Raw genomic sequence first — 18,843 nt, 5'->3', positions numbered from 1 at the left:
AGGTAGAGGATAGAATGGGAGGTAGAGGATAGAATGGGAGGTAGAGGATGGAATGGGAGGTAGAGGATGGAATGGGAGGTAGGGGATGGAATGGGAGGTAGGGGTTGGGATGGAATGGAATGGGAGGTAGGGGTTGGGATGGAAGGTAGAGGATAGAATTGGAGGTAGAGGATAGAATGGGAGGTAGAGGATAGAATGGGAGGTAGTGGATGGAATGGGACGTAGAGGATGGAATGGGAGGTAGGGGATGGAATGGGAGGTAGGGGTTGGGATGGAATGGGAGGTAGGGGTTGGGATAGAATGGGAGCTGGAGGATGAAATGGAAGGTAGGGGATGGAATGGGAGGTAGGGGCTGGAATGGGAGGTAGAGGATGGAATGGGAGGTAGAGGATGGAATGGGAGGTAGGGGATGGAATGGGAGGTAGGGGATGGAATGGGAGGTAGAGGATGGAATGGGAGGTAGAGGATGGAATGGGGGGTAGGGGATGGAATGGGAGGTAGGGGTTGGAATGGGAGGTAGGGGATGGAATGGGAGGTAGAGGATGGAATGGGAGGTAGAGGATGGAATGGGAGGTAGGGGATGAAATGGGAGGTAGGGGATGGAATGGGAGGTAGGGGATGGAATGGGGGTAGGGGATGGAATGGGAGGTAGAGGATGGAATGGGAGGTAGAGGATGGAATGGGAGGTAGGGGATGGAATGGGGAGTAGGGGATGGAATGGGAGGTAGGGGATGGAATGGGAGGTAGGGGATGGAATGGGAGGTAGGGGTTATAATGAGAGGTAGGTGATGGGATGGAATGGGAGGTTTGGATTGGAATGGGAGGTAGGGGTTAGGATGGAATGGGAGGTAGGGATTGGAATGGGAGGTAGGGGATGGGATTGGAATGGGAGGTAGGGGATGGAATGGGCGGTAGGGGATGGGATGGAATGGGAGGTAGAGGATGGAATGGAGGTAGGGGTTGGAATGGGAGGTGGGGGATGGGATGGAATGGGAGGTAGCGGATGGAATGGGAGGTAGAGGATGGAATGGGAGGTAAGGGATGGAATGGGAGGTAGGGGATGGAATGGGAGCAAGGAGTTGGAATGGGAGGTAGGGGATGGAATGGGAGGTAGGGATTGGAATGGGAGGTAGGGGTTGGAATGGGGAGTAGGGGTTGGAATGGGGAGTAGGGGATGGGATGGGCTGGAATGAGAGGTAGATGATGGAATACGAGGTAGAGGATGGAATGGGAGGTAGGGGTTGGTATGGGAGGTCGGGGTTAGACTGGGAGGTAGGGGATGGAATGGGAGGTAGGGGATGGAATGGGAGGTAGGGGATGGAATGGGAGGTAGAGGATTGAATGGGAAGTAGGGGATGGAATGGGGAGTAGGGGATGGAATGGGGAGTAGGGAATGGAATGGGAGGTAGGGGATGGGATGGGGAGTAGGGGATGGGATGGGGAGTAGAGGATGGAATGGGAGGTAGGGGTTGGAATGGGAGGTAGGGGTTGGAATGGGAGGTAGGGGATGTAATGGGAGGTAGAGGATGGAATGGGAGGTAGGGGTTGGGATGGAATGGGAAGTAGAAGATGGAATGGGAGGTAGGGGATGGAATGGGAGGTAGGAGATGGAATGGGAGATAGGGGTTGGGATGTAATGGGAAGTAGAAGATGGTATGGGAGGTATTGGTTGGGATGGAATGGGAGGTAGAGGATGGAATGGGAGGTAGAGGATGGAATGGGAGGTAGGGGATGGAATGGGAGGTAGGGGTTGGGATGGAATGGAATGGGAGGTAGGGGTTGGGATGGAAGGTAGAGGATAGAATTGGAGGTAGAGGATAGAATGGGAGGTAGAGGATAGAATGGGAGGTAGTGGATGGAATGGGAGGTAGAGGATGGAATGGGAGGTAGGGGATGGAATGGGAGGTAGGGGTTGGGATGGAATGGGAGGTAGGGGTTGGGATAGAATGGGAGGTAGAGGATAGAATGGGAGCTGGAGGATGAAATGGAAGGTAGGGGATGGAATGGGAGGTAGGGGCTGGAATGGGAGGTAGAAGATGGAATGGGAGGTAGGCGATGGAATGGGAGGTAGGGGATGGAATGGGAGATAGGGGTTGGGATGTAATGGGAAGTAGAAGATGGAATGGGAGGTATTGGTTGGGATGGAATGGGAGGTAGAAGATGGAATGGGAGGTAGGGGTTGGGATGGAATGGGAGGTAGAAGATGGAATGGGAGGTAGGGGATGGAATGGGAGCTAGGGGTTGGGATGGAATGGGAGGTAGAGGATGGAATGGGAGGTAGGGGATGGAATGGGAGGTAAGGGATGGAATGGGAGGTAGAGGGTGGAATGGGAGGTAGGGGATGGAATATGAGGTAGAGGATTGAATGTGAGGTGGGGGTTGGAATGGGAGGTAGGGGTTGGAATGGGAGGTAGGGGTTGGAATGGGAGGTAGGGGATGGAATGGGAGGTAGGGGATGGAATGGGAGGTAGGGATTGGAATGGGAGGTAGGGGTTGGAATGGGAGGTAGGGGATGGAATGGGAGGTAGAGGATGGAATGGGAGGTAGGGGATGGAATGGGATGTAGGGGATGGAATGGGAGATAGGGGTTGGGATGGAATGGGAAGTAGCAGATGGAATGGGAGGTATTGGTTGGGATGGAATGGGAGGTAGAAGATGGAATGGGAGGTAGGGGTTGGGATGGAATGGGAGGTAGGGGTTGGGATGGAATGGGAGGTAGGGGTTGGAATGGGGAGTAGGGGTTGGAATGGGAGGTAGGGGATGGAATGGGAGGTAGGGGATGGAATGGGAGGTAGGGGATGGAATGGGGGTAGGGGATGGAATGGGAGGTAGAGGATGGAATGGGAGGTAGAGGATGGAATGGGAGGTAGGGGATGGAATGGGGAGTAGGGGATGGAATGGGAGGTAGGGGATGGAATGGGAGGTAGGGGTTATAATGGGAGGTAGGTGATGGAATGGAATGGGAGGTTTGGATTGGAATGGGAGGTAGGGGTTAGGATGGAATGGGAGGTAGGGATTGGAATGGGAGGTAGGGGATGGGATTGGAATGGGAGGTAGGGGATGGAATGGGCAGTAGGGTAGGGGATGGAATGGGAGGTAGAGGATGGAATGGAGGTAGGGGTTGGAATGGGAGGTAGGGGATGGAATGGGAGGTAGAGGATGGAATGGGAGGTAAGGGATGGAATGGGAGGTAGGGGATGGAATGGGAGCAAGGAGTTGGAATGGGAGGTAGGGGATGGAATGGGAGGTAGGGGATGGAATGGGAGGTAGGGATTGGAATGGGAGGTAGGGGTTGGAATGGGGAGTAGGGGTTGGAATGGGGAGTATGGGATGGGATGGAATGAGAGGTAGATGATCAAATCAAATCAAATCAAATTTTATTTGTCACATACACATGGTTAGCAGATGTTAATGCGAGTGTAGCGAAATGCTTGTGCTTCTAGTTCCGACAATGCAGTAATAACAAGTAATCTAACTAACAATTCCAAAACTACTGTCTTGTACACAGTGTAAGGGGATAAAGAATATGTACATAAGGATATATGAATGAGTGATGGTACAGAGCAGCATAGGCAAGATACAGTAGATGGTATCGGGTACAGTATGTACAAATGAGATGAGTATGTAAACAAAGTGGCATAGTATAGTATAAAGTGGCTAGTGATACATGTATTACATAAGGATACCGTCGATGATATAGAGTACAGTATATACGTATGCATATGAGATGAATAATGTAGGGTAAGTAACATTTATATAAGGTAGCATTGTTTAAAGTGGCTAGTGATATATTTACATCATTTCCCATCAATTCCCATTATTAAAGTGGCTGGAGTTGAGTCAGTGTCAGTGTGTTGGCAGCAGCCACTCAGTGTTAGTGGTGGCTGTTTAACAGTCTGATGGCCTTGAGATAGAAGCTGTTTTTCAGTCTCTCGGTCCCAGCTTTGATGCACCTGTACTGACCTCGCCTTCTGGATGATAGCGGGGTGAACAGGCAGTGGCTCGGGTGGTTGATGTCCTTGATGATCTTTATGGCCTTCCTGTGACATCGGGTGGTGTAGGTGTCCTGGAGGGCAGGTAGTTTGCCCCCGGTGATGCGTTGTGCAGACCTCACTACCCTCTGGAGAGCCTTACGGTTGAGGGCGGTGCAGTTGCCATACCAGGCGGTGATACAGCCCGCCAGGATGCTCTCGATTGTGCATCTGTAGAAGTTTGTGAGTGCTTTTGGTGACAAGCCGAATTTCTTCAGCCTCCTGAGGTTGAAGAGGCGCTGCTGCGCCTTCTTCACGATGCTGTCTGTGTGAGTGGACCAACCCCTACCTCCCATTCCATGGAATACGAGGTAGAGGATGGAATGGGAGGTAGGGGTTGGTATGGGAGGTCGGGGTTGGACTGGGAGGTAGGGGATGTAATGGGAGGTAGGGGATGTAATGGGAGGTAGGGGATGTAATGGGAGGTAGGGGATGTAATGGGAGGTAGGGGATGGAATGGGAGGTAGGGGATGGAATGGGAGGTAGAGGATTGAATGGGAAGTAGAGGATGGAATGGGGAGTAGAGGATGGAATGGGGAGTAGGGGATGGAATGGGGAGTAGAGGATGGAATGGGGAGTAGAGGATGGAATGGGGAGTAGAGGATGGAATGGGGAGTAGGGGATGGAATGGGGAGTATGGGATGGAATGGGGAGTAGGGGATGGAATGGGGAGTAGGGGATGGAATGGGGAGTAGGGGATGGAATGGGGAGTAGGGGATGGAATGGGGAGTAAAGGATGGAATGGGGAGTAGGGGATGGAATGGGGGGTAGGGGATGGAATGGGGGGTAGGGGATAGAATGGGAGGTAGGGGATGGGATGGGGAGTAGGGGATGGGATGGGAGGTAGGGGTTGGAATGGGAGGTAGGGGTTGGAATGGGATGTAGGGGTTGGAATTGGAGGTAGGGGTTGGAATGGGAGGTAGGGGATGGAATGGGAGGTAGAGGATGGAATGGGAGGTAGGGGTTTCGATGGAATGGGAAGTAGAAGATGGAATGGGAGGTAGGGGATGGAATGGGAGGTAGGGGATGGAATGGGAGGTAGGGGATGGAATGGGAGATAGGGGTTGGGATGGAATGGAATGGGAAGTAGAAGATGGAATGGGAGGTATTGGTTGGGATGGAATGGGAGGTAGAAGATGGAATGGGAGGTAGGGGTTGGGATGGAATGGGAGGTAGAAGATGGAATGGGAGGTAGGGGATGGAATGGGAGCTAGGGGTTGGGATGGAATGGGAGGTAGAAGATGGAATGGGAGGTAGAGGATGGAATGGGAGGTAGGGGATGGAATGGGAGGTAAGGGATGGAATGGGAGGTAGAGGGTGGAATGGGAGGTAGGGGATGGAATGGGAGGTAGAGGATGGAATGGGAGGTAGGGGATGGAATGGGATGTAGGGGATGGAATGGGAGATAGGGGTTGGGATGGAATGGGAAGTAGCAGATGGAATGGGAGGTATTGGTTGGGATGGAATGGGAGGTAGAAGATGGAATTGGAGGTAGGGGTTGGGATGGAATGGGAGGTAGAAGATGGAATGGGAGGTAGGGGTTGGAATGGGGAGTAGGGGTTGGAATGGGAGGTAGGGGATGGAATGGGAGGTAGGGGTTGGAATGGGAGGTAGGGGATGGAATGGGAGGTAGGGGATGGAATGGGAGGTAGAGGATGGAATGGGAGGTAGGGGTTGGGATGGAATGGGAAGTAGAAGATGGAATGGGAGGTAGGGGATGGATTGGGAGATAGGGGTTGGGATGGAATGGGAAGTAGAAGATGGAATGGGAGGTATTGGTTGGGATGGAATGGGAGGTAGAAGATGGAATGGGAGGTAGAGGATGGAATGGGAGGTAGGGGATGGAGTGGGAGGTAAGGGATGGAATGGGAGGTAGAGGGTGGAATGGGAGGTAGGGGTTGGAATGGGAGGTAGGGGATGGAATGGGAGGTAGGGGTTGGAATGGGAGGTAGGGGTTGGAATGGGAGGTAGGGGTTGGAATCGGAGGTAGGGGTTGGAATTGGAGGTAGGGGTTGGAATTGGAGGTAGGGGTTGGAATGGGAGGTATGGGATGGAATGGGAGGTAGAGGATGGAATGGGAGGTAGGGGTTGGGATGGAATGGGAAGTAGAAGATGGAATGGGAGGTATTGGTTGGGATGGAATGGGAGGTAGAAGATGGAATGGGAGGTAGGGGTTGGGATGGAATGGGAGGTAGAAGATGGAATGGGAGGTAGGGGATGGAATGGGAGATAGGGGTTGGGATGGAATGGGAGGTAGAAGATGGAATGGGAGGTAGAGGATGGAATGGGAGGTAGGGGATGGAATGGGAGGTAAGGGATGGAATGGGAGGTAGAGGGTGGAATGGGAGGTAGGGGATGGAATATGAGGTAGAGGATTGAATGTGAGTTGGGGGTTGGAATGGGAGGTAGGGGTTGGAATGGGAGGTAGGGGTTGGAATGGGAGGTAGGGGATGGAATGGGAGGTATGGGATGGAATGGGAGGTAGGGGATGGAATTGGAGGTAGGGATTGGAATTGGAGGTAGGGGTTGGAATGGGAGGTAGGGGATGGAATGGGAGGTAGAGGATGGAATGGGAGGTAGGGGTTGGGATGGAATGGGAAGTAGAAGATGGAATGGGAGGTAGGGGATGGAATGGGAGGTAGGGGATGGAATGGGAGGTAGGGGATGGAATGGGAGATAGGGGTTGGGATGGAATGGGAAGTAGAAGATGGAATGGGAGGTATTGGTTGGGATGGAATGGGAGGTAGAAGATGGAATGGGAGGTAGGGGTTGGGATGGAATGGGAGTTAGAAGATGGAATGGGAGGTAGGGGATGGAATGGGAGATAGGGGTTGGGATGGAATGGGAGGTAGAAGATGGAATGGGAGGTAGAGGATGTAATGGGAGGTAGGGGATGGAATGGGAGGTAAGGGATGGAATGGGAGGTAGAGGGTGGAATGGGAGGTAGGGGATATGAGGTAGAGGATTGAATGTGAGGTGGGGGTTGGAATGGGAGGTAGGGGTTGGAATGGGAGGTAGGGGTTGGAATGGGAGGTAGGGGATGGAATGGGAGGTAGGGGATGGAATGGGAGGTAGGGATTGGAATGGGAGGTAGGGGTTGGAATGGGGAGTAGGGGTTGGAATGGGAGGTAGGGGATGGAATGGGAGGTAGGGGATGGAATGGGAGGTAGGGGATGGAATGGGAGGTAGGGGTTGGGATGGAATGGGAAGTAGAAGATGGAATGGGAGGTAGGGGATGGATTGGGAGATAGGGGTTGGGATGGAATGGGAAGTAGAAGATGGAATGGGAGGTATTGGTTGGGATGGAATGGGAGGTAGAAGATGGAATGGGAGGTAGGGGTTGGGATGGAATGGGAGGTAGAAGATGGAATGGGAGGTAGAGGATTGAATGTGAGGTAGAGGATTGAATGTGAGGTAGGGGATAGAATGGGAGGTAGGGGATAGAATGGGAGGTAGGGGTTGGAATGGGAGGTAGGGGTTGGGATGGAATGGGAAGTAGAAGATGGAATGGGAGGTAGGGGATGGATTGGGAGATAGGGGTTGGGATGGAATGGGAAGTAGAAGATGGAATGGGAGGTATTGGTTGGGATGGAATGGGAGGTAGAAGATGGAATGGGAGGTAGAGGATGGAATGGGAGGTAGGGGATGAAGTGGGAGGTAAGGGATGGAATGGGAGGTAGAGGGTGGAATGGGAGGTAGGGGTTGGAATGGGAGGTAGGGGATGGAATGGGAGGTAGGGGTTGGAATGGGAGGTAGAGGATGGAATGGGAGGTAGAGGATGGAATGGGAGGTAGGGGATGGAATGGGAGGTAGGGGTTGGGATGGAATGGAATGGGAGGTAGGGGTTGGGATGGAAGGTAGAGGATAGAATTGGAGGTAGAGGATAGAATGGGAGGTAGAGGATAGAATGGGAGGTAGAGGATGGAATGGGAGGTAGAGGATGGAATGGGAGGTAGGGGATGGAATGGGAGGTAGGGGTTGGGATGGAATGGAATGGGAGGTAGGGGTTGGGATAGAATGGGAGGTAGAGGATAGAATGGGAGCTGGAGGATGAAATGGAAGGTAGGGGATGGAATGGGAGGTAGGGGATGGAATGGGAGGTAAAGAATGGAATGGGAGGTCGAGGATGGAATGGGAGGTCGAGGATGGAATGGGAGGTCGAGGATGGAATGGTAGGTAGGGGTTGGAATGGTAGGTCGAGGATGGAATGGTAGGTAGGGGTTGGAATGGGAGGTCGAGGATGGAATGGGAGGTAGGGGATGGAATGGGAGGTAGGGGTTGGGATGGGATGGAATGGAATGGGAGGTAGGGGTTGGAATGGGAGGTAGAGGATAGAATGGGAGGTAGAGGATAGAATGGGAGGTAGAGGATGAGGATGGAATGGGAGGTAGAGGATGGAATGGGAGGTAGAGGATGGAATGGGAGGTAGGGGATGGAATGGGAGGTAAAGGATGGAATGGGAGGTAGAGGATGGAATGGGAGGTAGGGGATGGAATGGGAGGTAGGGGATGGAATGGGAGGTAGAGGATAGAATGGGAGGTTGAGGATGGAATGGGAGGTAAAGAATGGAATGGGAGGTAAATATTGGGATGGGAGGTAGAGGATGGAATGGGAGGTAGGGGTTGGAATGGAAGGTATAGGATAGAATGGGAGGTAGAGGATAGAATGGGAGGTAGAGGATAGAATGGGAGGTAGAGGATGGAATGGGAGGTAGAGGATGGAATGGGAGGTAGGGGATGGAATGGGAGGTAGGGGTTGGGATGGAATGGAATGGGAGGTAGGGGTTGGGATGGAAGGTAGAGGATAGAATTGGAGGTAGAGGATAGAATGGGAGGTAGAGGATAGAATGGGAGGTAGTGGATGGAATGGGAGGTAGAGGATGGAATGGGAGGTAGGGGATGGAATGGGAGGTAGGGGTTGGGATGGAATGGGAGGTAGGGGTTGGGATAGAATGGGAGGTAGAGGATAGAATGGGAGCTGGAGGATGAAATGGAAGGTAGGGGATGGAATGGGAGGTAGGGGCTGGAATGGGAGGTAGAGGATGGAATGGGAGGTAGAGGATGGAATGGGAGGTAGGGGATGGAATGGGAGGTAGGGGATGGAATGGGAGGTAGAGGATGGAATGGGAGGTAGAGGATGGAATGGGGGGTAGGGGATGGAATGGGAGGTAGGGGTTGGAATGGGAGGTAGGGGATGGAATGGGAGGTAGAGGATGGAATGGGAGGTAGGGGATGAAATGGGAGGTAGGGGATGGAATGGGAGGTAGGGGATGGAATGGGGGTAGGGGATGGAATGGGGGGTAGGGGATGGAATGGGAGGTAGAGGATGGAATGGGAGGTAGAGGATGGAATGGGAGGTAGGGGATGGAATGGGGAGTAGGGGATGGAGTGGGAGGTAGGGGATGGAATGGGAGGTAGGGGTTATAATGAGAGGTAGGTGATGGGATGGAATGGGAGGTTTGGATTGGAATGGGAGGTAGGGGTTAGGATGGAATGGGAGGTAAATATTGGGATGGGAGGTAGAGGATGGAATGGGAGGTAGGGGTTGGAATGGAAGGTATAGGATAGAATGGGAGGTAGAGGATAGAATGGGAGGTAGAGGATAGAATGGGAGGTAGAGGATGGAATGGGAGGTAGAGGATGGAATGGGAGGTAGGGGATGGAATGGGAGGTAGGGGTTGGGATGGAATGGAATGGGAGGTAGGGGTTGGGATGGAAGGTAGAGGATAGAATTGGAGGTAGAGGATAGAATGGGAGGTAGAGGATAGAATGGGAGGTAGTGGATGGAATGGGACGTAGAGGATGGAATGGGAGGTAGGGGATGGAATGGGAGGTAGGGGTTGGGATGGAATGGGAGGTAGGGGTTGGGATAGAATGGGAGCTGGAGGATGAAATGGAAGGTAGGGGATGGAATGGGAGGTAGGGGCTGGAATGGGAGGTAGAGGATGGAATGGGAGGTAGAGGATGGAATGGGAGGTAGGGGATGGAATGGGAGGTAGGGGATGGAATGGGAGGTAGAGGATGGAATGGGAGGTAGAGGATGGAATGGGGGGTAGGGGATGGAATGGGAGGTAGGGGTTGGAATGGGAGGTAGGGGATGGAATGGGAGGTAGAGGATGGAATGGGAGGTAGAGGATGGAATGGGAGGTAGGGGATGAAATGGGAGGTAGGGGATGGAATGGGAGGTAGGGGATGGAATGGGGGTAGGGGATGGAATGGGAGGTAGAGGATGGAATGGGAGGTAGAGGATGGAATGGGAGGTAGGGGATGGAATGGGGAGTAGGGGATGGAATGGGAGGTAGGGGATGGAATGGGAGGTAGGGGATGGAATGGGAGGTAGGGGTTATAATGAGAGGTAGGTGATGGGATGGAATGGGAGGTTTGGATTGGAATGGGAGGTAGGGGTTAGGATGGAATGGGAGGTAGGGATTGGAATGGGAGGTAGGGGATGGGATTGGAATGGGAGGTAGGGGATGGAATGGGCGGTAGGGGATGGGATGGAATGGGAGGTAGAGGATGGAATGGAGGTAGGGGTTGGAATAGGAGGTGGGGGATGGGATGGAATGGGAGGTAGCGGATGGAATGGGAGGTAGAGGATGGAATGGGAGGTAAGGGATGGAATGGGAGGTAGGGGATGGAATGGGAGCAAGGAGTTGGAATGGGAGGTAGGGGATGGAATGGGAGGTAGGGATTGGAATGGGAGGTAGGGGTTGGAATGGGGAGTAGGGGTTGGAATGGGGAGTAGGGGATGGGATGGGCTGGAATGAGAGGTAGATGATGGAATACGAGGTAGAGGATGGAATGGGAGGTAGGGGTTGGTATGGGAGGTCGGGGTTAGACTGGGAGGTAGGGGATGGAATGGGAGGTAGGGGATGGAATGGGAGGTAGGGGATGGAATGGGAGGTAGAGGATTGAATGGGAAGTAGGGGATGGAATGGGGAGTAGGGGATGGAATGGGGAGTAGGGAATGGAATGGGAGGTAGGGGATGGGATGGGGAGTAGGGGATGGGATGGGGAGTAGAGGATGGAATGGGAGGTAGGGGTTGGAATGGGAGGTAGGGGTTGGAATGGGAGGTAGGGGATGTAATGGGAGGTAGAGGATGGAATGGGAGGTAGGGGTTGGGATGGAATGGGAAGTAGAAGATGGAATGGGAGGTAGGGGATGGAATGGGAGGTAGGAGATGGAATGGGAGATAGGGGTTGGGATGTAATGGGAAGTAGAAGATGGTATGGGAGGTATTGGTTGGGATGGAATGGGAGGTAGAGGATGGAATGGGAGGTAGAGGATGGAATGGGAGGTAGGGGATGGAATGGGAGGTAGGGGTTGGGATGGAATGGAATGGGAGGTAGGGGTTGGGATGGAAGGTAGAGGATAGAATTGGAGGTAGAGGATAGAATGGGAGGTAGAGGATAGAATGGGAGGTAGTGGATGGAATGGGAGGTAGAGGATGGAATGGGAGGTAGGGGATGGAATGGGAGGTAGGGGTTGGGATGGAATGGGAGGTAGGGGTTGGGATAGAATGGGAGGTAGAGGATAGAATGGGAGCTGGAGGATGAAATGGAAGGTAGGGGATGGAATGGGAGGTAGGGGCTGGAATGGGAGGTAGAAGATGGAATGGGAGGTAGGCGATGGAATGGGAGGTAGGGGATGGAATGGGAGATAGGGGTTGGGATGTAATGGGAAGTAGAAGATGGAATGGGAGGTATTGGTTGGGATGGAATGGGAGGTAGAAGATGGAATGGGAGGTAGGGGTTGGGATGGAATGGGAGGTAGAAGATGGAATGGGAGGTAGGGGATGGAATGGGAGCTAGGGGTTGGGATGGAATGGGAGGTAGAGGATGGAATGGGAGGTAGGGGATGGAATGGGAGGTAAGGGATGGAATGGGAGGTAGAGGGTGGAATGGGAGGTAGGGGATGGAATATGAGGTAGAGGATTGAATGTGAGGTGGGGGTTGGAATGGGAGGTAGGGGTTGGAATGGGAGGTAGGGGTTGGAATGGGAGGTAGGGGATGGAATGGGAGGTAGGGGATGGAATGGGAGGTAGGGGATGGAATGGGAGGTAGGGATTGGAATTGGAGGTAGGGGTTGGAATGGGAGGTAGGGGATGGAATGGGAGGTAGAGGATGGAATGGGAGGTAGGGGATGGAATGGGATGTAGGGGATGGAATGGGAGATAGGGGTTGGGATGGAATGGGAAGTAGCAGATGGAATGGGAGGTATTGGTTGGGATGGAATGGGAGGTAGAAGATGGAATGGGAGGTAGGGGTTGGGATGGAATGGGAGGTAGGGGTTGGGATGGAATGGGAGGTAGGGGTTGGAATGGGGAGTAGGGGTTGGAATGGGAGGTAGGGGATGGAATGGGAGGTAGGGGATGGAATGGGAGGTAGAGGATGGAATGGGAGGTAGAGGATGGAATGGGAGGTAGGGGATGGAATGGGGAGTAGGGGATGGAATGGGAGGTAGGGGATGGAATGGGAGGTAGGGGTTATAATGGGAGGTAGGTGATGGAATGGAATGGGAGGTTTGGATTGGAATGGGAGGTAGGGGTTAGGATGGAATGGGAGGTAGGGATTGGAATGGGAGGTAGGGGATGGGATTGGAATGGGAGGTAGGGGATGGAATGGGCAGTAGGGGAGGGGATGGAATGGGAGGTAGAGGATGGAATGGAGGTAGGGGTTGGAATGGGAGGTAGGGGATGGAATGGGAGGTAGGGGATGGAATGGGAGGTAGGGATTGGAATGGGAGGTAGGGGTTGGAATGGGGAGTAGGGGTTGGAATGGGGAGTATGGGATGGAATGAGAGGTAGATGATCAAATCAAATCAAATCAAATTTTATTTGTCACATACACATGGTTAGCAGATGTTAATGCGAGTGTAGCGAAATGCTTGTGCTTCTAGTTCCGACAATGCAGTAATAACAAGTAATCTAACTAACAATTCCAAAACTACTGTCTTGTACACAGTGTAAGGGGATAAAGAATATGTACATAAGGATATATGAATGAGTGATGGTACAGAGCAGCATAGGCAAGATACAGTAGATGGTATCGGGTACAGTATGTACAAATGAGATGAGTATGTAAACAAAGTGGCATAGTATAGTATAAAGTGGCTAGTGATACATGTATTACATAAGGATACCGTCGATGATATAGAGTACAGTATATACGTATGCATATGAGATGAATAATGTAGGGTAAGTAACATTTATATAAGGTAGCATTGTTTAAAGTGGCTAGTGATATATTTACATCATTTCCCATCAATTCCCATTATTAAAGTGGCTGGAGTTGAGTCAGTGTCAGTGTGTTGGCAGCAGCCACTCAGTGTTAGTGGTGGCTGTTTAACAGTCTGATGGCCTTGAGATAGAAGCTGTTTTTCAGTCTCTCGGTCCCAGCTTTGATGCACCTGTACTGACCTCGCCTTCTGGATGATAGCGGGGTGAACAGGCAGTGGCTCGGGTGGTTGATGTCCTTGATGATCTTTATGGCCTTCCTGTGACATCGGGTGGTGTAGGTGTCCTGGAGGGCAGGTAGTTTGCCCCCGGTGATGCGTTGTGCAGACCTCACTACCCTCTGGAGAGCCTTACGGTTGAGGGCGGTGCAGTTGCCATACCAGGCGGTGATACAGCCCGCCAGGATGCTCTCGATTGTGCATCTGTAGAAGTTTGTGAGTGCTTTTGGTGACAAGCCGAATTTCTTCAGCCTCCTGAGGTTGAAGAGGCGCTGCTGCGCCTTCTTCACGATGCTGTCTGTGTGAGTGGACCAACCCCTACCTCCCATTCCATGGAATACGAGGTAGAGGATGGAATGGGAGGTAGGGGTTGGTATGGGAGGTCGGGGTTGGACTGGGAGGTAGGGGATGTAATGGGAGGTAGGGGATGTAATGGGAGGTAGGGGATGTAATGGGAGGTAGGGGATGGAATGGGAGGTAGGGGATGGAATGGGAGGTAGAGGATTGAATGGGAAGTAGAGGATGGAATGGGGAGTAGAGGATGGAATGGGGAGTAGGGGATGGAATGGGGAGTAGAGGATGGAATGGGGAGTAGAGGATGGAATGGGGAGTAGAGGATGGAATGGGGAGTAGGGGATGGAATGGGGAGTATGGGATGGAATGGGGAGTAGGGGATGGAATGGGGAGTAGGGGATGGAATGGGGAGTAGGGGATGGAATGGGGAGTAGGGGATGGAATGGGGAGTAGGGGATGGAATGGGGAGTAAAGGATGGAATGGGGAGTAGGGGATGGAATGGGGGGTAGGGGATGGAATGGGGGGTAGGGGATAGAATGGGAGGTAGGGGATGGGATGGGGAGTAGGGGATGGGATGGGAGGTAGGGGTTGGAATGGGAGGTAGGGGTTGGAATGGGATGTAGGGGTTGGAATTGGAGGTAGGGGTTGGAATGGGAGGTAGGGGATGGAATGGGAGGTAGAGGATGGAATGGGAGGTAGGGGTTTCGATGGAATGGGAAGTAGAAGATGGAATGGGAGGTAGGGGATGGAATGGGAGGTAGGGGATGGAATGGGAGGTAGGGGATGGAATGGGAGATAGGGGTTGGGATGGAATGGAATGGGAAGTAGAAGATGGAATGGGAGGTATTGGTTGGGATGGAATGGGAGGTAGAAGATGGAATGGGAGGTAGGGGTTGGGATGGAATGGGAGGTAGAAGATGGAATGGGAGGTAGGGGATGGAATGGGAGCTAGGGGTTGGGATGGAATGGGAGGTAGAAGATGGAATGGGAGGTAGAGGATGGAATGGGAGGTAGGGGATGGAATGGGAGGTAAGGGATGGAATGGGAGGTAGAGGGTGGAATGGGAGGTAGGGGATGGAATGGGAGGTAGAGGATGGAATGGGAGGTAGGGGATGGAATGGGATGTAGGGGATGGAATGGGAGATAGGGGTTGGGATGGAATGGGAAGTAGCAGATGGAATGGGAGGTATTGGTTGGGATGGAATGGGAGGTAGAAGATGGAATTGGAGGTAGGGGTTGGGATGGAATGGGAGGTAGAAGATGGAATGGGAGGTAGGGGTTGGAATGGGGAGTAGGGGTTGGAATGGGAGGTAGGGGATGGAATGGGAGGTAGGGGTTGGAATGGGAGGTAGGGGATGGAATGGGAGGTAGGGGATGGAATGGGAGGTAGAGGATGGAATGGGAGGTAGGGGTTGGGATGGAATGGGAAGTAGAAGATGGAATGGGAGGTAGGGGATGGATTGGGAGATAGGGGTTGGGATGGAATGGGAAGTAGAAGATGGAATGGGAGGTATTGGTTGGGATGGAATGGGAGGTAGAAGATGGAATGGGAGGTAGAGGATGGAATGGGAGGTAGGGGATGGAGTGGGAGGTAAGGGATGGAATGGGAGGTAGAGGGTGGAATGGGAGGTAGGGGTTGGAATGGGAGGTAGGGGATGGAATGGGAGGTAGGGGTTGGAATGGGAGGTAGGGGTTGGAATGGGAGGTAGGGGTTGGAATCGGAGGTAGGGGTTGGAATTGGAGGTAGGGGTTGGAATTGGAGGTAGGGGTTGGAATGGGAGGTATGGGATGGAATGGGAGGTAGAGGATGGAATGGGAGGTAGGGGTTGGGATGGAATGGGAAGTAGAAGATGGAATGGGAGGTATTGGTTGGGATGGAATGGGAGGTAGAAGATGGAATGGGAGGTAGGGGTTGGGATGGAATGGGAGGTAGAAGATGGAATGGGAGGTAGGGGATGGAATGGGAGATAGGGGTTGGGATGGAATGGGAGGTAGAAGATGGAATGGGAGGTAGAGGATGGAATGGGAGGTAGGGGATGGAATGGGAGGTAAGGGATGGAATGGGAGGTAGAGGGTGGAATGGGAGGTAGGGGATGGAATATGAGGTAGAGGATTGAATGTGAGTTGGGGGTTGGAATGGGAGGTAGGGGTTGGAATGGGAGGTAGGGGTTGGAATGGGAGGTAGGGGATGGAATGGGAGGTATGGGATGGAATGGGAGGTAGGGGATGGAATTGGAGGTAGGGATTGGAATTGGAGGTAGGGGTTGGAATGGGAGGTAGGGGATGGAATGGGAGGTAGAGGATGGAATGGGAGGTAGGGGTTGGGATGGAATGGGAAGTAGAAGATGGAATGGGAGGTAGGGGATGGAATGGGAGGTAGGGGATGGAATGGGAGATAGGGGTTGGGATGGAATGGGAAGTAGAAGATGGAATGGGAGGTATTGGTTGGGATGGAATGGGAGGTAGAAGATGGAATGGGAGGTAGGGGTTGGGATGGAATGGGAGTTAGAAGATGGAATGGGAGGTAGGGGATGGAATGGGAGATAGGGGTTGGGATGGAATGGGAGGTAGAAGATGGAATGGGAGGTAGAGGATGTAATGGGAGGTAGGGGATGGAATGGGAGGTAAGGGATGGAATGGGAGGTAGAGGGTGGAATGGGAGGTAGGGGATATGAGGTAGAGGATTGAATGTGAGGTGGGGGTTGGAATGGGAGGTAGGGGTTGGAATGGGAGGTAGGGGTTGGAATGGGAGGTAGGGGATGGAATGGGAGGTAGGGGATGGAATGGGAGGTAGGGATTGGAATGGGAGGTAGGGGTTGGAATGGGGAGTAGGGGTTGGAATGGGAGGTAGGGGATGGAATGGGAGGTAGGGGATGGAATGGGAGGTAGGGGATGGAATGGGAGGTAGGGGTTGGGATGGAATGGGAAGTAGAAGATGGAATGGGAGGTAGGGGATGGATTGGGAGATAGGGGTTGGGATGGAATGGGAAGTAGAAGATGGAATGGGAGGTATTGGTTGGGATAGAATGGGAGGTAGAAGATGGAATGGGAGGTAGGGGTTGGGATGGAATGGGAGGTAGAAGATGGAATGGGAGGTAGAGGATTGAATGTGAGGTAGAGGATTGAATGTGAGGTAGGGGATAGAATGGGAGGTAGGGGATAGAATGGGAGGTAGGGGTTGGAATGGGAGGTAGGGGTTGGGATGGAATGGGAAGTAGAAGATGGAATGGGAGGTAGGGGATGGATTGGGAGATAGGGGTTGGGATGGAATGGGAAGTAGAAGATGGAATGGGAGGTATTGGTTGGGATGGAATGGGAGGTAGAAGATGGAATGGGAGGTAGAGGATGGAATGGGAGGTAGGGGATGAAGTGGGAGGTAAGGGATGGAATGGGAGGTAGAGGGTGGAATGGGAGGTAGGGGTTGGAATGGGAGGTAGGGGATGGAATGGGAGGTAGGGGTTGGAATGGGAGGTAGGGGTTGGAATGGGAGGTAGGGGTTGGAATGGGAGGTAGGGGTTGGAATTGGAGGTAGGGGTTGGAATGGGAGGTAGGGGATGGAATGGGAGGTAGGGGATGGAATGGGAGGTAGAGGATGGAATGGGAGGTAGGGGTTGGGATGGAATGGGAAGTAGAAGATGGAATGGGAGGTATTGGTTGGGATGGAATGGGAGGTAGAAGATGGAATGGGAGGTAGGGGATGGAATGGGAGATAGGGGTTGGGATGGAATGGGATGTAGAAGATGGAATGGGAGGTAGAGGATGGAATGGGAGGTAGGGGATGGAATGGGAGGTAAGGGATGGAATGGGAGGTAGAGGGTGGAAGGGGAGGTAGGGGATGGAATATGAGGTAGAGGATTGAATGTGAGGTGGGGGTTGGAATGGGAGGTAGGGGTTGGAATGGGAGGTAGGGGTTGGAATGGGAGGTAGGGGATGGAATGGGAGGTAGGGGATGGAATGGGAGGTAGGGATTGGAATTGGAGGTAGGGATTGGAATTGGAGGTAGGGGTTGGAATGGGAGGTAGGGGATGGAATGGGAGGTAGAGGATGGAATGGGAGGTAGGGGTTGGGTTGGAATGGGAAGTAGAAAATGGAATGGGAGGTAGGGGATGGAATGGGAGGTAGGGGATGGAATGGGAGGTAGGGGATGGAATGGGAGATAGGGGTTGGGATGGAATGGGAAGTAGAAGATGGAATGGGAGGTATTGGTTGGGATGGAATGGGAGGTAGAAGATGGAATGGGAGGTAGGGGTTGGGATGGAATGGGAGTTAGAAGATGGAATGGGAGGTAGGGGATGGAATGGGAGATAGGGGTTGGGATGGAATGGGAGGTAGAAGATGGAATGGGAGGTAGAGGATGTAATGGGAGGTAGGGGATGGAATGGGAGGTAAGGGATGGAATGGGAGGTAGAGGGTGGAATGGGAGGTAGGGGATATGAGGTAGAGGATTGAATGTGAGGTGGGGGTTGGAATGGGAGGTAGGGGTTGGAATGGGAGGTAGGGGTTGGAATGGGAGGTAGGGGTTGGAATGGGAGGTAGGGGTTGGAATGGGAGGTAGGGGATGGAATGGGAGGTAGGGGATGGAATGGGAGGTAGGGATTGGAATGGGAGGTAGGGGTTGGAATGGGGAGTAGGGGTTGGAATGGGAGGTAGGGGATGGAATGGGAGGTAGGGGATGGAATGGGAGGTAGAGGATGGAATGGGAGGTAGGGGTTGGGATGGAATGGGAAGTAGAAGATGGAATGGGAGGTAGGGGATGGATTGGGAGATAGGGGTTGGGATGGAATGGGAAGTAGAAGATGGAATGGGAGGTATTGGTTGGGATGGAATGGGAGGTAGAAGATGGAATGGGAGGTAGGGGTTGGGATGGAATGGGAGGTAGAAGATGGAATGGGAGGTAGAGGATTGAATGTGAGGTAGAGGATTGAATGTGAGGTAGGGGATAGAATGGGAGGTAGGGGATAGAATGGGAGGTAGGGGTTGGGATGGAATGGGAAGTAGAAGATGTAATGGGAGGTAGGGGATGGATTGGGAGATAGGGGTTTGGATGGATTGGGAAGTAGAAGA

The 18,843-nt window shown here is 52.9% G+C and overlaps 1 protein-coding gene across 5 annotated transcripts in view; it reads left to right on the top strand.

Annotated features, from left to right (window-relative positions):
- The window catches only part of LOC110505955 (attractin), a 252,686-nt gene that overhangs the window by 133,063 nt on the left and 100,780 nt on the right, over nt 1-18,843 (top strand). The gene's annotated exons all lie outside the window — the stretch shown is intronic.

The sequence above is a fragment of the Oncorhynchus mykiss genome, chromosome 25, assembly GCF_013265735.2.
Source record: "Oncorhynchus mykiss isolate Arlee chromosome 25, USDA_OmykA_1.1, whole genome shotgun sequence".
NCBI classification, from domain to species: Eukaryota; Metazoa; Chordata; class Actinopteri; order Salmoniformes; family Salmonidae; genus Oncorhynchus; species Oncorhynchus mykiss.
The sequence above is the reverse complement of the archived record's forward strand: the minus strand, read 5'-3'. Positions and strand labels throughout refer to the sequence as shown.